General features: G+C 54.3%; 1 protein-coding gene across 8 annotated transcripts in view; it reads right to left on the bottom strand.

The window, feature by feature from the left end:
* SMOX (spermine oxidase) overlaps positions 1-12564 on the bottom strand; it is a 56989-nt gene extending 44425 nt beyond the window's left edge. For 5 of the 8 annotated variants that reach the window (XM_081833174.1, XM_081833176.1, XM_081833178.1 and 2 more), the window contains exon 1: positions 12394-12562. The gene's annotated coding sequence lies outside the window, so the exon portion shown is untranslated. Of the gene's footprint in view, positions 1-12393 lie in introns of all 8 variants that reach the window. The other 3 variants (XM_081833171.1, XM_081833173.1, XM_081833177.1) reach the window with 2 other exon arrangements.
* Positions 12565-17320: the final 4756 nt, after the last annotated feature.

The following is a 17320-nucleotide window of genomic DNA, read 5'->3' as shown; positions in this document are numbered from 1 at the left end:
GATGGATAAACAAAACGCATTAGGCATATACAATGGAATATTATTCAGCCTTAAAAAGGAAAGACATTCTGACACCTGCCTACAACATGGATGCACCTTGAGGACATTATGAAAAGTGAAATAAGCCAGTCACAAAAGCACAATTACTGTATGATTTCACTTATATGAGGGACCAAGAGTGGTCAAATCCAAAGACACAGTAAGTAGGGTGGTGGGTGCCAGGGGCTGGGGGGCGGGATATGGGGGGCTAGTGTTTAACGGGGATAGTCTCAGTTTTGAAAGATGAAGAAAAGTTCTGGAGCATAGCAACATGCATATCCTTAATACCACTGAACTGTATACTTAAAAATGGGTAAGATGGTAGATTTAATGTTATGTATCTTTTACCACAATAGAAACAGTAAGAACAACTACAGCAACAAAGATGATTCGTGAGTGCTACTCTGTGGCAGGTACTCGGGATACAGCAACAGCCGGACGCCTCCACCACCAACCCCCCAGAGGCTCTAACAGGTCAGGAGTGACAAGTGCCACCACACGAAATCAGGGTGAGGGGAGAGGCGGCCGCTCTGTGTGGGGAGGTCAGGGAAGTCTGGCTGATAAGGGGACACTGGCGCAGAGGAAGTGACCAGCAGGAGGGGCGCAGAGGATGAGAGTGCTGCCGTGACCTCCTGGGGACTGGCTGACTGACAGGATGTGGGGGTGAGGGCGAGGGCAGGGTCAGGATGACTTGGGTGACCAGTCATGACGCCATCAACCCTGACAAGTTCTGTGTGAACTGGCTGTCTCCTCTCCCCTTCACGACAAGCCTGTGGGGAGGGAGGATGAGAAACTGAGACCGAAGAATTTGGCAGGAGGACCCCCCAGCCTCCCCCACCTCCCCAGGGGAGGGGGCTATCCCAGCTCCCCGCAGCCCCTGACTGGGGTGAGCCGCCCGCACCCGGAGATCTGCCCATTCTGCGGATGGGGCCCTCAAAGCCTGGGACGGGGGGCGGCGGATGAGGAGGTGGCTTCCCCGCGGGGCTTCTCCCGTCTCCCTGCCAGGAGCCACAGCAGCCTCAGTTCTGGGGTGAAGGAGGACAGCCCTGTCAGCACTTTCCATCGACTCTTTCAAAACCACTGACAAGAACCGAGGCTGGGAGACAAACTCAGCCCGGGCACCGTTCCCCCCCCCCACCCTGCGCCAGCCCCTCGTGACTGCACAAAGCCCGTCTGTGCTTGGGCTCCAAGCCCCGGGAGGAGGGAGGTCTCCTGCAAGCCCATCCTCTCTCTCCGGAGCCACGGGGTCCCCGCTCTGCCTCGCCGGGGACACCCTGCCCACAAAGAGGTGCCACAGCCCCGACGGCAGAGCCGGGCTGCCCACGGCGGCCGGCGGGGTCCGGGCAGTGTGTGTGGGGACCTGAAATGCTTGGCACAACTCTGTCCCCCCTCCGGCAAAGCTCCCTCTCCTATGGCCCCCACTCACCAGAGTTTATCACAGGGCAAAGGTGGCATGCAGGATCCCAAAATGAAAAGAAAAAAAAGGAAAACATCCTCAAAACACCCAGCCACCAGATACACTCCATAGCAAACTTGTATTTAGGGAGCCCGTGCTGGGGACTTGGCATTCACTGAATTTTTTAATACGACACGCTGCTGCCCATTTTACAGATGACCAAACAGGCTCAGAAAGGTTCACAGATGGGAGGGAGGCCACCCGGATAGAGTGAGGAGCAGAGCAAGGCTTGACAGCACTGAGCTCATCTCTTTCTGCCCAATGCTCGCTGGGTTCTCAGGCTCCCACTCAGCCTCCCCAGGCAGCAGGCCTGAGGACTGCCCTCAGCTTGGCACTTCTCCTGTCTTCCCCTCCCCACAGACTGACACTGAACACATTGTGCCAGGCACTCGGGGCTGGCAGGAGGCATCCCAGGGCCTGGCGGCTCAGCCCAGCTGCAATGCCAAAACCTGGGGCTGCCACTGGGAGGCCCCCTGCCTCCCAGCCAAGGAGCTGGTGGGGCGCACTGTATGCCACCCTAGCCTCCCTACCCCATGAGGGCTGGCTTAAGGCTTGCCAGGCACGACGCTGCGCCGGGCCACAGCCCTTTGCCCTTGGTTTTGTCCTCCATAAACAGGGACAGAAATGGGGGTCTGATTGCTTTTCTAAGAGCAACTCACTCATACTTCCCTCTAGACAGTCCCCTCCCTTCTCACCGGCCCAAGACATTCCCCCTCCTGGTAACTTCAGAGCGGTTTAACTGTGCTCTCCTAACGAGTCCTAACACAGGATCACCCAATAAAGGGCTCTCCATAAAGTCCAACCCTGAAGCAGAAACCCCCCACCCCGCCCCCACCAGTGCCAGAACCCGGTCTGGAAAGCCAATGGTATTCATTTCAAAATGCACATGTGGGCCCTGAGCCCATGATTTAATCCATAAAACACCTACAGAGTTAAGACACTGAGCTTGGACAATAAACATATTCTTCAAGTCCCTTTGTTGAGTTCAAAGTCTCACCAGCTTAATAACTCACCAGCTTTTGAAATCAAGAAACATCTGTTCTTATAAATTCTGTCATCATCGTTATGACTACTTTTGCTGAGCACATGTGAGGTACAGAGCACAGTGCTGAGCATTTCCCGTGAAATATATCAGCTGATGCTCGCATCGATATCCCCATTCCACAGAAGGGGAAAACTGAGGTTCAGAGAGCTTCCACAACCCCCCCATCTGGCATAATGCGCTCCAGAATTCACTTAGTAGGATCTTAACGCTCAGGTTCTACTCTTTTGTAAAACCAGGGAATGAGTCAGGTTCATTGTCTTTTCTAGAGTTACCTTTTCAGATTTACTCAAAAGTTAATCATACCATTAATGGTGTATGATTTTTTAAATTTCTAAAATAAAAAAAGGAATAAAAGGGATCTCTGTGTTTAACATTTAAAAGCCTCATTTAAAAATCTTTCCTAAGGATGTCTGCACATTGGTGATCCTGAGTGTCTCCTGCTTGAGTCATCTTAAAATCTAGCTGACTCGAGGTCTCGTTTTGGGCCAGTCTGAAAGAAGGACCCATCAGCCCCTCCTCCCTGGGGTCTGGAGTTTGGGGGGTTGGGCTGGGCTGGCTTGGGCAGGAGGTCTGGTTGTGGGTAGGGAGGCATGGTTGCACGTTTGGGGACAGGCTCTGTGGGGGCTGTGAGGGAAAGAAAAGGCATCAGACCAGATGTCCGAGAACCTGGCTTTGAGACCCAGTCATGCCATTTGCTGGCACTACCAGTTTCTCCATCTGGGAAATGGGGTAACAGCTCATGCCGGGTGGGGCCGTGTGGAGAGGACAGGAGCTATGGGTCTGCCAGGGCCTGGCACAAAGTTGGCAGAGGGTAGCTAGGTTCTTTCTTCTGTTTTCTAATAAATTACAAATCAGGGCGCCTGGGTGGCTCAGTTGGTTAAGCGACTGCCTTCGCTCAGGTCATGATCCTGGAGTCCCGGGATCGAGTCCCGCGTCGGGCTCCCTGCTCGGCGGGGAGTCTGCTTCTCCCTCTGACCCTACCCCCTCTCATGTGCTCTCTCTCTCTCATTCTCTCTCTCAAATAAATAAATAAAATCTTAAAAAAAAAATTACAAATCATTTCCCAGTGCTTCTTAAATCACACCTTCCTTAACATCCTCCCCCAAGAAGCAACTAGAGGATAAAGGAATCTGGAGTGAGGGGGCAGGGGTACTCCACTCCCCCCCTCCCCCAGAGCCAAGCTGCCCTGCTGTGGCTGAACCGAAATGCTTTGCTTTTCTTCATCTTCGGTCCTCTCAGCCTCTGATGTAGAGAGCGCAAGAAGGAGGAAGGAGCCGGGGCAAAGGAGGACAGGAGCCTGGCGCTGGGCTGGGTGAGGACGCGCGGGGGCATGCTCTGCCAGGGGCCAGCCTGAGTGCCTTCGTCACTGCGTGCGCCATGACAGCAACTTCTCCTGGGTCACCGCTAGAGCGGCCTCACCCCATCTCCTCCACCTGAGCTGCCGAACAAAGAGCCCTCACACCTCAGAGGAAATGAGGTGTGGCAAGGGGCGAAGCAGGGTAGCCTCCCTGAAGGTTCCCCCCAGCCACGGGGGAGCAGAAAGGGAGAGGCAGGGAGCAGGGCCCTGGGACTCTCCCCCTCCCCCACTGGCAACACCCCTTCCTGGAAGGTGACAGGGGGAGGTTCTTTTTTTTTTTTTTTTAAGATTTTATTTATTTACTTGAGAGAGAGAATGAGAGAGAGAGAGCACATGAGAGGGGGGAGGGTCAGAGGGAGAAGCAGACTCCCTGCCAAGCAGGGAGCCCGATGCGGGACTCGATTCCGGGACTCCAGGATCATGACCTGAGCCGAAGGCAGTCGCTTAACCGACTGAGCCACCCAGGCGCCCCGTCGGGGGGAGATTCTTAACCTTTTCGGAAAATGGACTCAGAGCTCTGAGAATCTGAGCAGAAGGGTCATATGAGCAACCTGCCCCCTCCCCGTGCTTTGAGCCGGGAAAGGGCACAGCTATTCTGGAGGAAGCCCAATGTGTGTATTTTAAGGGGGGGGTTTCCTGCACTGCCACCCCACCATCTCTGCCCACCCGTGCCACATTTCACCCTAAAGCATCGTTCTGATCAAACCACTACCCTGCTCAAAGACCTTTGATGGCTCCCCAAGGCAGGCCCCTGCCACCTTCCCCCTGCCCTCGGCACCCCGTCTCCTAAGTGCACCCACTGGACCTTCTGACTCCCACACCCAGACCAAGCCTGTGACATCTCATTCTGTCAAAATCTCCCCCCGCCGCCGCCGGCCACTCCTCTAAGCAGCAGGTCCGGGCTACCCCCGCCGTCCCTCTTTCTTCCCCTCTACAGAAGATTACTCCTCGGGTCTAATGATGGAGTAGACATAAGCAATTTGCCCAAAAGCACTGTCCAGCTTGCTTTGGGGATTTCCCAGGCCCCTTGCTGTCTGGGCCCTACATGGCCTGGTGGGGTGGGAGGAGGGTGGTATCTGAGGGCCCCAGTCAGATGAGATCCCCAGACAGGACCCCACCTTAAGCCTCACCATGCTCTCTGCTGGCCTTTGTACCTCTTCATGTCCCTGACAACTGTCCCCTTCCCTGGGTCCCCCCTCCCGCCGGAGACACTGCCTACAGCCATGCCAATCACACAAAGAGCAGCCAACCAGTATTTGAGTGTCACAATGGCCCTACAAGGGAGGTCATATCATCCCCACAGTCCAAATGAAGAAACTGAGGCACAGAGCAGTTTAACTTCTTGCCGAGATCACAACCCCACTCTCGGGAGATGAAACGCTGGGAGGCCTTGGAGAGCAAGGAGATGGTCGGGGAGGGGTGGGGGGAAGCCGTCCCAGGATCACAAAGACCCAGGCCTGGCTACCACAAGCCTCCTCCCAGGTCCCTTCCTCAACCACCCAGTGCAGCGGAACAGAGCTGTTGCCACAAGAAGCCAGGGCTGGCTCTGGGCCCAGATCCCTTTCAGACCAACCCTCCCTCTGCAGTGCCCTTTTCTTCCACTGACGGTCCAAATAGTACCCACCCCACCAAGCCTACCTCCTCCAGGAAACTACCCGTCTATCCTTCTTTCCCTACCTGGTGCTTCCAGGCCCACCCATCACCCGGGCTTGTGGTCTCTTGCAGAGGAGCATCTTTCCACAACAGCCCTTCCCGCCGGGTGTTTTCCTGGTCAGTGGGACATATTATTAGGCAGTCTTCCCCAAAAAAGACTTTCATGGTCAAATCAGTTTAGGAAACACTAAAAGCTTTCTTTTTTTCTGCAGGACTTGTCAGAACCTTTAATTCTCTTAAATGCATTCTGAATCTCCCACAGGCTGGTGGAATGAATTTGCCAGTTTCTACCCTTATCCGCCCTGGAACCCCTGGGGTTTCTCAGAACAGTCTGAGAAATGCTGCCCCTGCCCACCTCTTCAGAACAGCCTGGCACAGCACAGGGCAGACAGGCAGGGATCACAGGGGGATATCCTTTTAGGACATATAGGGGACATTTGGGGAACTCAGCCTGAGAGCCCCTCTTGGCACTGCCCTCAGGGTCTGTCCTTTCTACCTTCCTCTGGGTGAAGTGACTGCTTCCCCTCCTGCCAGCATCTGGAAGGGATCTCATCTCACTGGGGCCCTCAGATACCACCCTCCTCCCACCCCACCAGGCCATGTAGGGCCCAGACAGTAAGGGGCCTGGGAAATCCCCAAAGCAAGCTGGACAGTGCTTTTGGGCAAACTGCTTATGTCTACTCCATCATTAGCCTTGAATTTTAATATTAAACCAAAATTAAAATGTATGAAGCTGCCGTTCTGAGATGCCGGGCCCCACCCAGGAAACCCTGTAACCCTCCACCCCTCCAACCCCAACTCCCCAGGGAGGGCATGGGGTCCTTCAATTTACAGGAAACCAGGGCCTCAGAGGGGAGCAGACACTTGCCTGTCGCGGCCCAGTCAGGGGCAGAGCAGAGAGAAGCACCCAGATACGCGGGGAGGTGGCCAGGTGGGATAAGACCCCAACGGCGGCTCAGGTAACCATCAGTACCAGCTGCAAGGACTCACACAGGCCAGAGTGAAGGACGCTGCACACCCTGGGGGTGACAGCTCAGCGGCTAGGGTGACTCTGGGGACTTTCAGAAGAGGATGGCATGTCTGGGGCTGAAGTCAGCTGTTTCCCCAATCTTCTTGGCCCCACCCTGGCTGGAGGAAGAGTGCTCACCCCTGATTGGCTACCCACAGGGCCGGGCTCAGCTGTCAGCAAAGATAAGGTGCCCTATACACTGGCCGTGTGTCACCCTGCCTTGTGGCCATCGCCTAAGACACCCTCTCGTGGTCTTGAGAGTTCCTCACAGTCAGGTACTAGAAAAATCAGGCCTATGTTACCGGTCTGAGACCCAAACTCCCAGAGGCCCTCCACCCAGCCCCACCTCCCAGCACAGTGGCCCCTGCATCCCACACCCCTACATACTCCCCTCCCCCAGGACCCCACACACGCAGCTCCTATGCCTCCTACCACAGAGCCCACAGGACCCAGGATGGTCCCCTCTACCTGTTCTAGGTCCCGCCTGACCTGCACCTGGCCCTGCCTGCCTGCCTGGGCCCTGAGTCCCCAGTCTCAACCCTCCCTACACAAAAATGGCCACGGACCAGCAGGTTTCCACCATCCAGGAGCGTGTGAGAGATGCAGAGGTTCAGGCCCTGGCCTAGACCCACCGAATTAGAGCCTACATTTTAACAGGATGCCCAAGTGATCCATGTGTTAGAGTTTGAGAAGCACTGGTCTAATCAAGTCATTGCACCCGAGGCCTATAACTTTCGATGGCTCCCCAGGGCCTAGGGAATCAAGTCTAGACTCAGCAGCTTGGCACTTAAGGCCTTCCCTGACCAGTTCTCCAAGCTTAGGTTCCCCCTCCACCTTGGGAATGCCATCTCCCCCTCTGTTGGCTAACGCTGCCCAGGATTTCAGGACCCTCTAAAGCATCACCTCCACCAGGAAGCTGGCGGAACTATACCCCCTTATATCACATCTGGCATGGCTCACTCATTTCCTGCAGAGTGGAGATCTTATCTTGTGTTCCCAGTGGCTCTGAGCACCAGACTGGGGCACAGGTGCTGACCACAGGTAACAAGGTCCAGCTGAGGGGCAAGTCCACCCTTGGCTCCAGCCTGCCAGCCTCGGGCTCTGCCACCGTCTTCACCTCAACTCAGCAGGCAGGGACTCGGTACGGACAAGTCTCCCTGCCAGAGAAGGGGCACTCCCAAGAACCATGGGCCTGGGGAGCTTGTGGCGGCAATGTGCTTACGCTGTGCCTCAGTTTCCCAAAATGAAAAGAATGCCACCAACTCTTCCTCCCTCTTTTCCGGGGGGGACTGGCAGGATCTGCTGAGGTAGAGGAGCAGATCTCTTCGTCTGTGGGGCTCAGAATTTGAAGCAAAGAGACTCCATCCCTATATAGTCAGCAACCCTTGTTCGGCTAGCCGGCCAGGCCCCGGGGAAGCCAAGTCACCTGCCCAGCGGCGTCCTCATGACCAAACAGGAAAGCCTCGAAGGACAGGGCTGCCACACCCTCCACCCGCCTCCCTCCTTCCTGGCCCAGTACCTCGAGGCTGGCACCTCGTGGGAAATCCTCCCTCCTTTATGCTGGGTCTGCAAGAAGGCACTCAAGCATGTAACCTCTAGGAGTTCCCAGCTTCCACAACCTCTGGGGGGCAAGGAAAAAGTCTCTCCAGTCCCATTTGACAGACAGACAGACAAAAAGAGGTAAGGACAGGACCAGTAGTGATGTGGATTAAGCTCTATTCAGGTCTCATTTCTCTGTGCCCCCAGCTCTGCTCAAACCTCCATCCACACTCCCCAAGGCCAAGTCTGAAGCTCCACCTGACAACATTCTAAAAGTAATTCGAAGCAGGTTATCTGCAGATTCCCCTACCTGACCTCTTGAGCTCTCCAGAGGCAGATGAAGAGGGCAATGGGCAATGCTAAACCCAGAGAGTTGACATTCTAATGGCATCCCAAGCAGGGAGCTGTTTTTGCACTTGACCTCCCCAGCACCCCAAAATCACAGTCTGCATGACACCCAACTACTTGGCCTGGGCCTAGAGCCCCTCCTGGAAAAAATGGGGCATGAAGCAGAGAACCTCAGCTGCCCACTCTGAGTGAGGACCCCTTCTACCTTAGAAGGTATGACTTCTTTCCTACCTCCCCAGCCCCCAAGGCCAGGCACCTCTGGGAGTCCGGAAAAAGCCCTCGTTTGTTAAGAAGGCTTCAGCTGGTGTGGATCTGAGTGGCATGGGAGAAGTGGCAGAGTGGAGTGGTTTAAGGCACAGTTCCTGGAGCCAGGTTCCCTGGGTTCAAATCCTCACTCTGTCTCTACTGAGTTATATGACTGTGCCTCAGTCTTCCCATCTGTAAAATGGGAATAAGACCTACCTTATAGAGCTGTTAGGAGGATGAAAGGGGTTAATATTTTCAAAGTCTTTAGACGACTGCATGGCACCCAGTGAGTATACCAGGGCCCTGGCCCAGCCTCTTGTGCTCTGCTTGATTTCTCCCACCCAGGATACTCCCCTTGCTCCAAGCCTTTCCTAGGCATGTCAGCACTCCCCTCACAGTGTCCCCTTGGTCCATCACCAGTCCCTCTATCCAGGGCCTTCCCAGAGCTGAGGTCCCCTGACTCTCAGCTCTCAACTCTGAGAGCACCAGCCACACAATTTAATTCTCAGCTGGCTCCTTTGTGCAAAGAGGAGAGCTGTGGGTGGAGAGACAAGGGTCTATAGAAAAACCCCCAGCCCCAGCTTCTTCCTCCCCTTCAACTCCCTGCCCCCAGGGTTGGGCAGCCAGCAGGCACCCAAGGTATAGGCCTGAAATAAATCTCTGGCTGCCCAAACTGCCCCCATCTCCTCAGTTAGATCACACACACACACACACACACACACACAGCCCTCTGCTGACCCAGCCTGGATTTCCACCAAAGAGAGCAAAGGAAATCATTGATGCCCAACCCACCACAACCCACACCAGCTCCACATCCCCCAAACCTACCTGATCCCCCTCTAGGCATACAGGCCCGCTTTTGAGCTGCCTGTACCTTCCCCACTTCCATTTCATACCCCGATTTTACAGCAATTTGCACAACTTCTTTAGTGGACAGAAAATAAAAATCCTCAGGGTCGCATAAGGTTTAAAGGGGGGCTCTTGCAATGACTGCAATACCCACGTCTTTCTGCCTAACCCAGCCCTGACCTTCCCACCTGGCTCAAGACTTCCCAAGAGTCAGCTACATGCCAGGAACGATGCTAGATGCCCCAGACACAGCAGTGGGCCATTCAGTCAAGGTCCAGCCCTTGAGAAGCTGGACAAAGTAAACAGACAACTGCAACAAACGGTTATGGACTGCGATAAATATAATGAAAAAAGGAAACCAGATGCTATGATGAATTACAGGGGAGTAGGGAGGGGGCCTCTACCAAGACTGGGAAGGCACATTAAAGTTGAGACCTAAAAAATAAGAAGGAGTAGAACCAACCCAGTAGAAAACCCTAGAAGAACATTCCCGGCAGAGAAAATGGCACAAGCAAAGGCCCAGGGCAGGAACAAGCTTCTGGTGTTCAGGGGGCAGAAGTGATTCAGACATGGCTATCAGGAAGAATGCAAAGGGGACAGCGGTCAGGATAAGGCTGGAGGAGGTCAATGGTGGCCAGATCATGGAGGGTCTAATCAGTACGCTTTGAAATTTTATTCCAACTGAAACAGGGAGCTATCAAGGGTTTTAGAGGAATGTGATTATCTAATCACTATTTTTCTAAATCATTCTTGTTGCTCTGTTACAATAGATTAGAGGTGGGCAAATGGGAATTTGGAGAAAGCAGAAAGCAGCTACTACAGCTTTTGGGCAAGACATAAAAGGTGGCTTGGCCTGGGTCAGTAGCCTGGGGCCATAGCAGTGAGTCTGAGCATGAAAAACAGGCCTGAGATAGATTTTGCAGAAAAAGCCAAACGGACGTGCTGTTGGACTAGATGTGGGGACGGAGGCAAAGGGAGGAGGTGGTGCCACCAGCTGTCTTTACAGGTGGGTGGGTTATGGGCTGTTTAGGGAGATGGGAAGGCCCACAGAGGGTCACATCTGGGGAGTGCCGTCAGGGTTCTGTGTCATCCATATGAAGTTTTCATATCTACGAGACATCCAGGACACCCTAAACCATCAGATGGGTGGCTAGATAGAGAAGCTGGGGCTGGTGACAAAATTTGCTACTTAAGATCATGAGAAGGAAAACGATGTACATTTAAGATCAGTGTGTTTGTAAATTAATGCTTGATTTTATAAATCATAAGAATGAGAGCTGGGAGGATAGGTAAATAGCGGGAGTCAGGACAGAGGAGGGACTGAGGACAAAGCCCTGGGATCCTCCAACATTTAGAGTTGAGTGAAGGAGTTGTCCCCTAAGACGACTAAGGAAGGGCTAGCCAGGGAAGGAGGAGGAAAACCAGAAGTCAAGAGAGGATATTGATTCTAAAGGAGAGAAGATCAATAAGACCAAGGGGGTCAAGGAAGACCTGCTTGTGGGAGCGTGGAAATCACTGGAGACCTTGACAGGAGCAGTTTCAGTGAAGTGCTGGGACTGAAGCGAAGGAATGCGCTCCAGAGAAGCAGGTGCAGACAGCTCTTTGGAGAAGTTCTGCTGTGCAGAGAACTGGAGAAGTAGGTCTGTAGGTGAGGGAAAATGAAGAATGAAGGCCAAAAAGGGGGGCTATAAGTAAGGGAAGGAGGGCATCAAGGTGTGTTCTTATCCTGTTGTGAATGATCCAGGAGAAAAGAAGCCACTTCTGACACTGCAGAGAGGGGAAGTAATCCAAGAGTGTGGGACAGGGAGCGAACCACCTTGGAGGCCAAGTGGCGGCCTGGGCCTGTGGCAGGAACTGAGATGCTTCCTCCCCCCTCACAAGAAGGAAGGGGGGGCAGAAGCGCCAGATTCACGGCACACACTTTCAGATGCATACCTACTCAGCCCTCTATTCATGCCCACACCAACAACCCCTGCGGCACCTGCTTGCCCGCTGCTGGCTCCAAACACCAAGTTGCCCCCCACGGACTGGCACGGGATGTGTCACCACCAGCCCGGTCTGCAAACAACCTGTGGGTACATCTGAGCGTTCGTGCCAGCCACTGCACTTACCTCACGGGGGCTCTGCCTCTTCCTAGGGCTAGCTCTGAGGGGGTCCACGCGCCCCTCACCTGCCCTACCAGAGCCCCAGCCCCAACCCCAAGGCAGTGGCCTCTTTCTCAGCCCCTCCCCCCAAAGTGAGCACTCAGTACACCCTACCCGTTTCCCAGCCTGGCTCCCCAGTTGGCCCTTCTGAGAGAGCTGCTCCCCACCCTGCCTGCCGCCCCACCCCCTCCTCGAGACCACCCGGAGAGCCGGAGGAGGGCGGGCTGCCCAGCCTCTCCCGGTGTCCCGGCCGTCGCCCCGGCGCCTTCTCTTCTCTCCCCAGCGCCCACCCCCTGGACCGCCCGAGTCGCCGCGGGGCGTCGGCGCCCGGCTTTGTCTGTGCCCACCGAGCGCGCCCGCCGGGCGCCCCGGGCGCTCCCCTGCAGCACGCAGCTCCGGGGGTCCTGCCTGCCCTGCACTCCAGTGCGCTGGCCTGGCCGGCGCAGCCCCCGCCCCGGGATCACCCCACCCGGCCGGACCGCCGCTTCCCCGGACGCGAGCGAGGGGGGCGCGGCGCCCACTGCGGTCCGCGAGCCTCCCCGGCACAGCGCACCCCAGCCCTCCCGCCCGAGCGCCGCGCTGGCCGCCGCAGCCCGGGGCCGCCGGAGCCCTCGGGGCCCCTCACCCTCCCGTGCCGGCCGCAGCTCCTGCCGGCGCGAGCGAGAACTGGGGGCCGGGGGCCGGGGGCCGGGAGCGGGCGCGCGGTACCTTTCCCTGCTGAGCCGGGGAAGTGAGTCTGCGGCGAGCGGCGCTCCAGCCTCGGCCTCCTCCGCCTCCCCTCCTCCTCCAGCCGCCTGGCTTCCTCCTCCAGCCGCCGCTGGGACCGTAGGGGCCCGAGCCAGCCGCCGCGGCCTGTGTGGGGCCCCGCTCCGCCTCGCGTCCCCGGCCCACCCCGCCGGGTCCGCCCGGGCCCGGCCCCCAGCTCCGCCTCGGGGCGGGGCCGCGCCGAGCTCCTCCCCCGCCCGGCCCGCCGGGGGCGGGGAAGCTGGGGCAGCCGGAGCCGAGGACCGCCGGGCCCCCGCCTCCAGAGCCCCAGGCCCAGCGCTCCGCACCTGGGCCCGACACCCCCTCCTCTGGCTGGGCGCCAAACGTCCCTACTCAGCCCCAAAAGAAAAGCAGCCAGCCCAGCCCTGCCCGCCCTGTGCTGGGCGTAACTCGGGCCAAGGCTGCCTGCAAGACGACCAGCGGAGCCAGCACGCGGGCCTCAGTTTACCCGCGGAGCTCAGAACCCTGCTTTTAGAGGGAAGGGGCGCCCCTCTCTCCTCCTGGAGCTGCCTTCACTCGCGCAGACCCTACACTGGATCTCAGTTGGGATCAGAGGGCTCGTCCCGAGGGGCCACCGCCAATCTCATTTGCTCTTCAACACCGGTGCCTCCGCTACCACCCGCCACCACCCCACCACCCGCCACCACGCCTCTGAGACCTCCGCGCCTCACTCTCCAACCCTAGACAGTAGGGGGTCGGGGCAGGGGGCTCTCAAACAGCCACAGCCCGTCCCTTCGCCGCCCACTGAGCGGAAGTGGCCTTTAAGAAAACAGCCTTCGCTGGGCGCCTGGGTGGCTCAGATGGTTAAGCGTCTGCCTTCGGCTCAGGTCATGATCCCGGAACCCTGGGATCGAGTCCCGCATCGGGCTCCCCGCTCTGCGGGAAGTCTGCTTCTCCCTCCGCCTCTCTCTCTCTCATGAATAAGTAAGTAAAATCTTTAAAAAAAAAAAAAAAGAAAGAAAGAAAACAGCCTTCGCTAGTGCCCACTGCCTCATCCTCGATTTAATAAAAAACCGGAGCAAGTAGGTGTGAGGGTCAGTTTTTCTTTTCTTTTAAAAATCATAGTTATTGGGAAATTATTTGCTTATTCGCTCTTTGAGATTCTGCAAGCACCGCTCTGGTCCCTTGTACAGTTTTTCATTTGTGCTCTTTTAAGGGGTGAGGTCAATTGGTCTGGTACCATTTCATTGTTGAACTCTGTGAGCATCTCCAAGGCCTCCTGGAGCTGATTAGAGACCCAGTCCAAGGGGCGGAAGCGCTGGGTGGAAGCCGGCCCTCTCCCCTGAACTGTCTTTCAGGCTGAGAAGGGTGCCTCACCTAACCTAGACCCTACAGGGGACCCAGCAGGCCCCACTGCAGAGCATAGGTCCACATGGGTGGAGGCCAGGAGAGCAGAGGTGTCCCTACAGAAATGGGGTTCGATGCTCCCCTGCAGGAGGAACCCATGTGAGTATAGGCTTCAAGGCAGGGACATGGTGAATTTTAGGTGAAGTTTCTTCTCAGCAGAAAAGTCCTTGTCATTGCCCAGGCTAGTCCCTTCACCAAGAAAACCTTTCTGCCCCCTCTTGACCAACCCCCATGTCCTCTTGGAGTTAAAGGTTAAAGGTCACACCTTCCTCTGTGAATCCTTCCCTGTCACCGAAGAAGCAGAAGGTTTCTGAGTGGGCTCTCAGAATTAGATTTCCTGGGTTTGAATTCTGCGTCCACGTGGCCTCCCTGTGCTTCAGTTTCCTCATCTGTAAAATGGGATTAATAAATAATACCTATTCCAAAGAGTCATTGTACTAAATAAGAATGTTAATATGGACTTGACGAATGATGGAAAACTACTCAGACTGGCTTGGTGTCAGCAAATAGGACATGCATACGTTCACATAAGAGAAGACGCCAATGGTCTGCCTGATCCAGGTACAAAGAGGCTTTAAAAATATCATCAAGACTTAGTCTTCCCCTCCTCGTCTCTCTTCTCTGTTCCTTGCTGTGGCAAGATGGCTGCCGGCAGCTGTAAGTCCCACCCTCACGACCCAAGTCCTCATTTCTTTCAGCTGTCCCAGCAAAAAGCCAAGGTTACACCAAGTTGGCTCTGCCTGGGTCACATATCATTGTTTGGGCCTGAATCACATGCCCAGCCCTGGAGTCGGTCGGTTCCAAACCACGGGGATGCGGAGTGAGGAAGGGTGATGTCAGGGCACTGTTTACAATTAGAAGGTGAATGGGCCCAGAGCTGTGTGCCAAGCACACAGAGAGTTCACAAAAAAAAAAAAATATATATATATATATATATATTTGGCCTTTGTTGAGAGCCTTCATCATATTTCAGGGGTGCCCAGTACCTTTTGAACATCCTTCTGTGTTTGGGGAACTTTGCATGTCACGAATCCTGCACCCCCTCCTCCAAAGCCAAAAATGCTCTTTCCCAGTCTCCTCTGCAGCGGGGTGCCAGCTTCACCCAGGCCCTGCAACCAGATGAACCACGGGAGATTTTTCTGTGGAAGTGAGCAACGTGAGAAAACAGGCGGCACCCAGAATCCATTGGGGAGGATGGTAGCAAGGACGGCACCGGAGGCAACTGGCTGTAGGGACAACTGTGACAGAGGTGCTAGAAGACTTGCCAGAGTTCGTTTCAGTTGCCTCTTGCTGCCTGACAAACCACCCTCATAACCTAGTGGCTTAAAACAACAGTTCCTTATTTCTCAATTCTTTGGGTTCACCGGGCTCAGCTAGACAGTTCTTCTGCTTCATGTGCTGTTGATTAGGGACATCAGCTGGAAGCTTGGCTGGGTCTGGAACAATCCAAATGGTTTCTCTCTCCATGGGACCTCTCCTGCAGAATGGCCTGGACTTCCTTACAACACAGCAGCCTGGCTTCTCTCTGGGGTGAAATGGAAGCAGCTTCCATTTGGAAGCAGCATCACCATGTGGTGAGGATTAAAAAGCACAAAGGATATAAAAATTGATGACCTAGGCCCAGAAGGGCCATTTCATTATTTCTACGTCATTCTGTTGGCTAAAGAAAGTCACAAAGCCAGCCCAGATTCAAGGGGAGGATAAATGGACTCCACCTCTTGATACAAAAGGTGCAGTGTTGTATTAGTTTGCTAGGACTTCTGCGACAAAGTCCCACAAAGTAGATGGCTTAATCAACAGAAATTCATCGTCTCACAGTTCTGGAGGCTGGAAGTTCAAGATCAAGGTCAGCAGGGTTGGTTCCTTCAACCAGCAGAATCTGTTCCATTGCTGACTCCTGGTTTCTGGTGTTTTGCTGGCAATCTGTGGTGGTCATTGGCTTACAGATCCATCACCCTAATCTCTGTCCTCATCCCTTCATCTTCACACAAGTTCCCCCTAGTTGCCTGTCCCTATTCTGTGTCCAAATTTCCCCTCCTTACAAGGACACCAGTGAATTAAGACTCATCCTAATAGCTTCATTTTTACTTGATTACCTCTGTAAAGACACGATCTCCAAATAAGTTCATGTTCTGAGGTACTGGGGATTAGAACTCCAACATACCCAATATATCTATCGGGGAGACATAATTCAACCTGGAGCAAATGAGCATACAGGAATGGAAGGATTCCTTGGTAGCCATATTACAGCAGAAGCCCCAAGGAATACCTCTCTCTTACCTTTGAGAATGGATTTCTGGGGTACATGGTTTCAATTAGGGTCTGGAATTTTAAATGCTCCTTACAAATAATTCCACCATCACCAGCAACCTTGGGTACAACCCGTTTTCCTATCCCCCCGCCCCTCCCCGACCAAGGGCATCTTTGGAGCCTGATTGGCACAAAGTGGATTGGAGCTAAGAAGGTTCCTCATTGTTTCCTCCCAGAACAACGAGGGGAAGGAGGTCAGGCGTAGGCACCTGACCAGCTGTGAGGCCTTGAGCAAGTTAGGCAAACTCCCTTTTGTAGTCCTTCAAATGAGGGTAATGTTAGGAGCCTGTCACTCAGGTTTGTGGTGAGGATTAAAAAGAACAAAGGATATAAAAATTGATGTCCAAGTCATCAGAGCCCCCTTCCAGATGTTATTAGCATCAGTCTGCCACATCCATACAGTGGATTTAGACTCTGCTTTGTGTTGAAACATTAGTAAAGCATTGACCACAGTCAGACTTCACATGTGTGGCACAATTTAGAGTTTACAAAGCACTTCCACACCCACCACCACAGGGAGAGGTCAGAGTAACAAAGAAGGGCTTTAGGAAGTGTATTAATTATTAAGTAATGCTGGCTTCTATAAGGAAGTGACCCAAGAATACAGTGGTTCAAACATAATAGAAATTCATATCTTACCTACACAATAAAGAGGTATTCCCATTTCATAATGGCTTTCCTCCACATTGTGATTCAGGGATCAAGGCTCATCCCAGTATGTGCCTCCAGCAACCATCAGGGTCTTGCAGTCATCTGCACAAAGCCAGCAGCAGAAGAAAGCCTTAGCTTGAAAACTGACATTACTTCTACTCACACACCATTGGCCAAAACCATTCACATGGTCGCACCTAACTACAAGGGAGGCTGGGAATTACGCTCTAGCTGGGAATCCAGGTAGGGTAGGAAAGTGATTTTTGGTGAACGGCCAGCAGTCTCTGCTATGAGGGAGCTTTCTAAAGTTCTAGAAGGGATGGGTCATGTATCCCCAAGGAAGCATCATTCCGGGATGGAGGATATAGTGGGTTGACTTACTGGCCACAATTCTTCACTTCCCTGTGTAGTATTTTGCATCCATATTCTTGTCACAACTCAGGTGGGGTGTATTTTCCCACCCACTGATGTCAGGCTTGAATGAAATAAAGTAGAAGTGGTAGTGTGTCTGTTTGGAGCCTCAGCTCGAAGAATTCCTGCATGTTTCCATTTCCTTGCAGGG

Source organism: Leptonychotes weddellii, chromosome 10 (genome assembly GCF_054177405.1).
Source record: "Leptonychotes weddellii isolate Sample4059 chromosome 10, ASM5417740v2, whole genome shotgun sequence".
NCBI lineage: Eukaryota > Metazoa > Chordata > Mammalia > Carnivora > Phocidae > Leptonychotes > Leptonychotes weddellii.
This window is presented reverse-complemented; position numbering and strand designations above follow the sequence as displayed.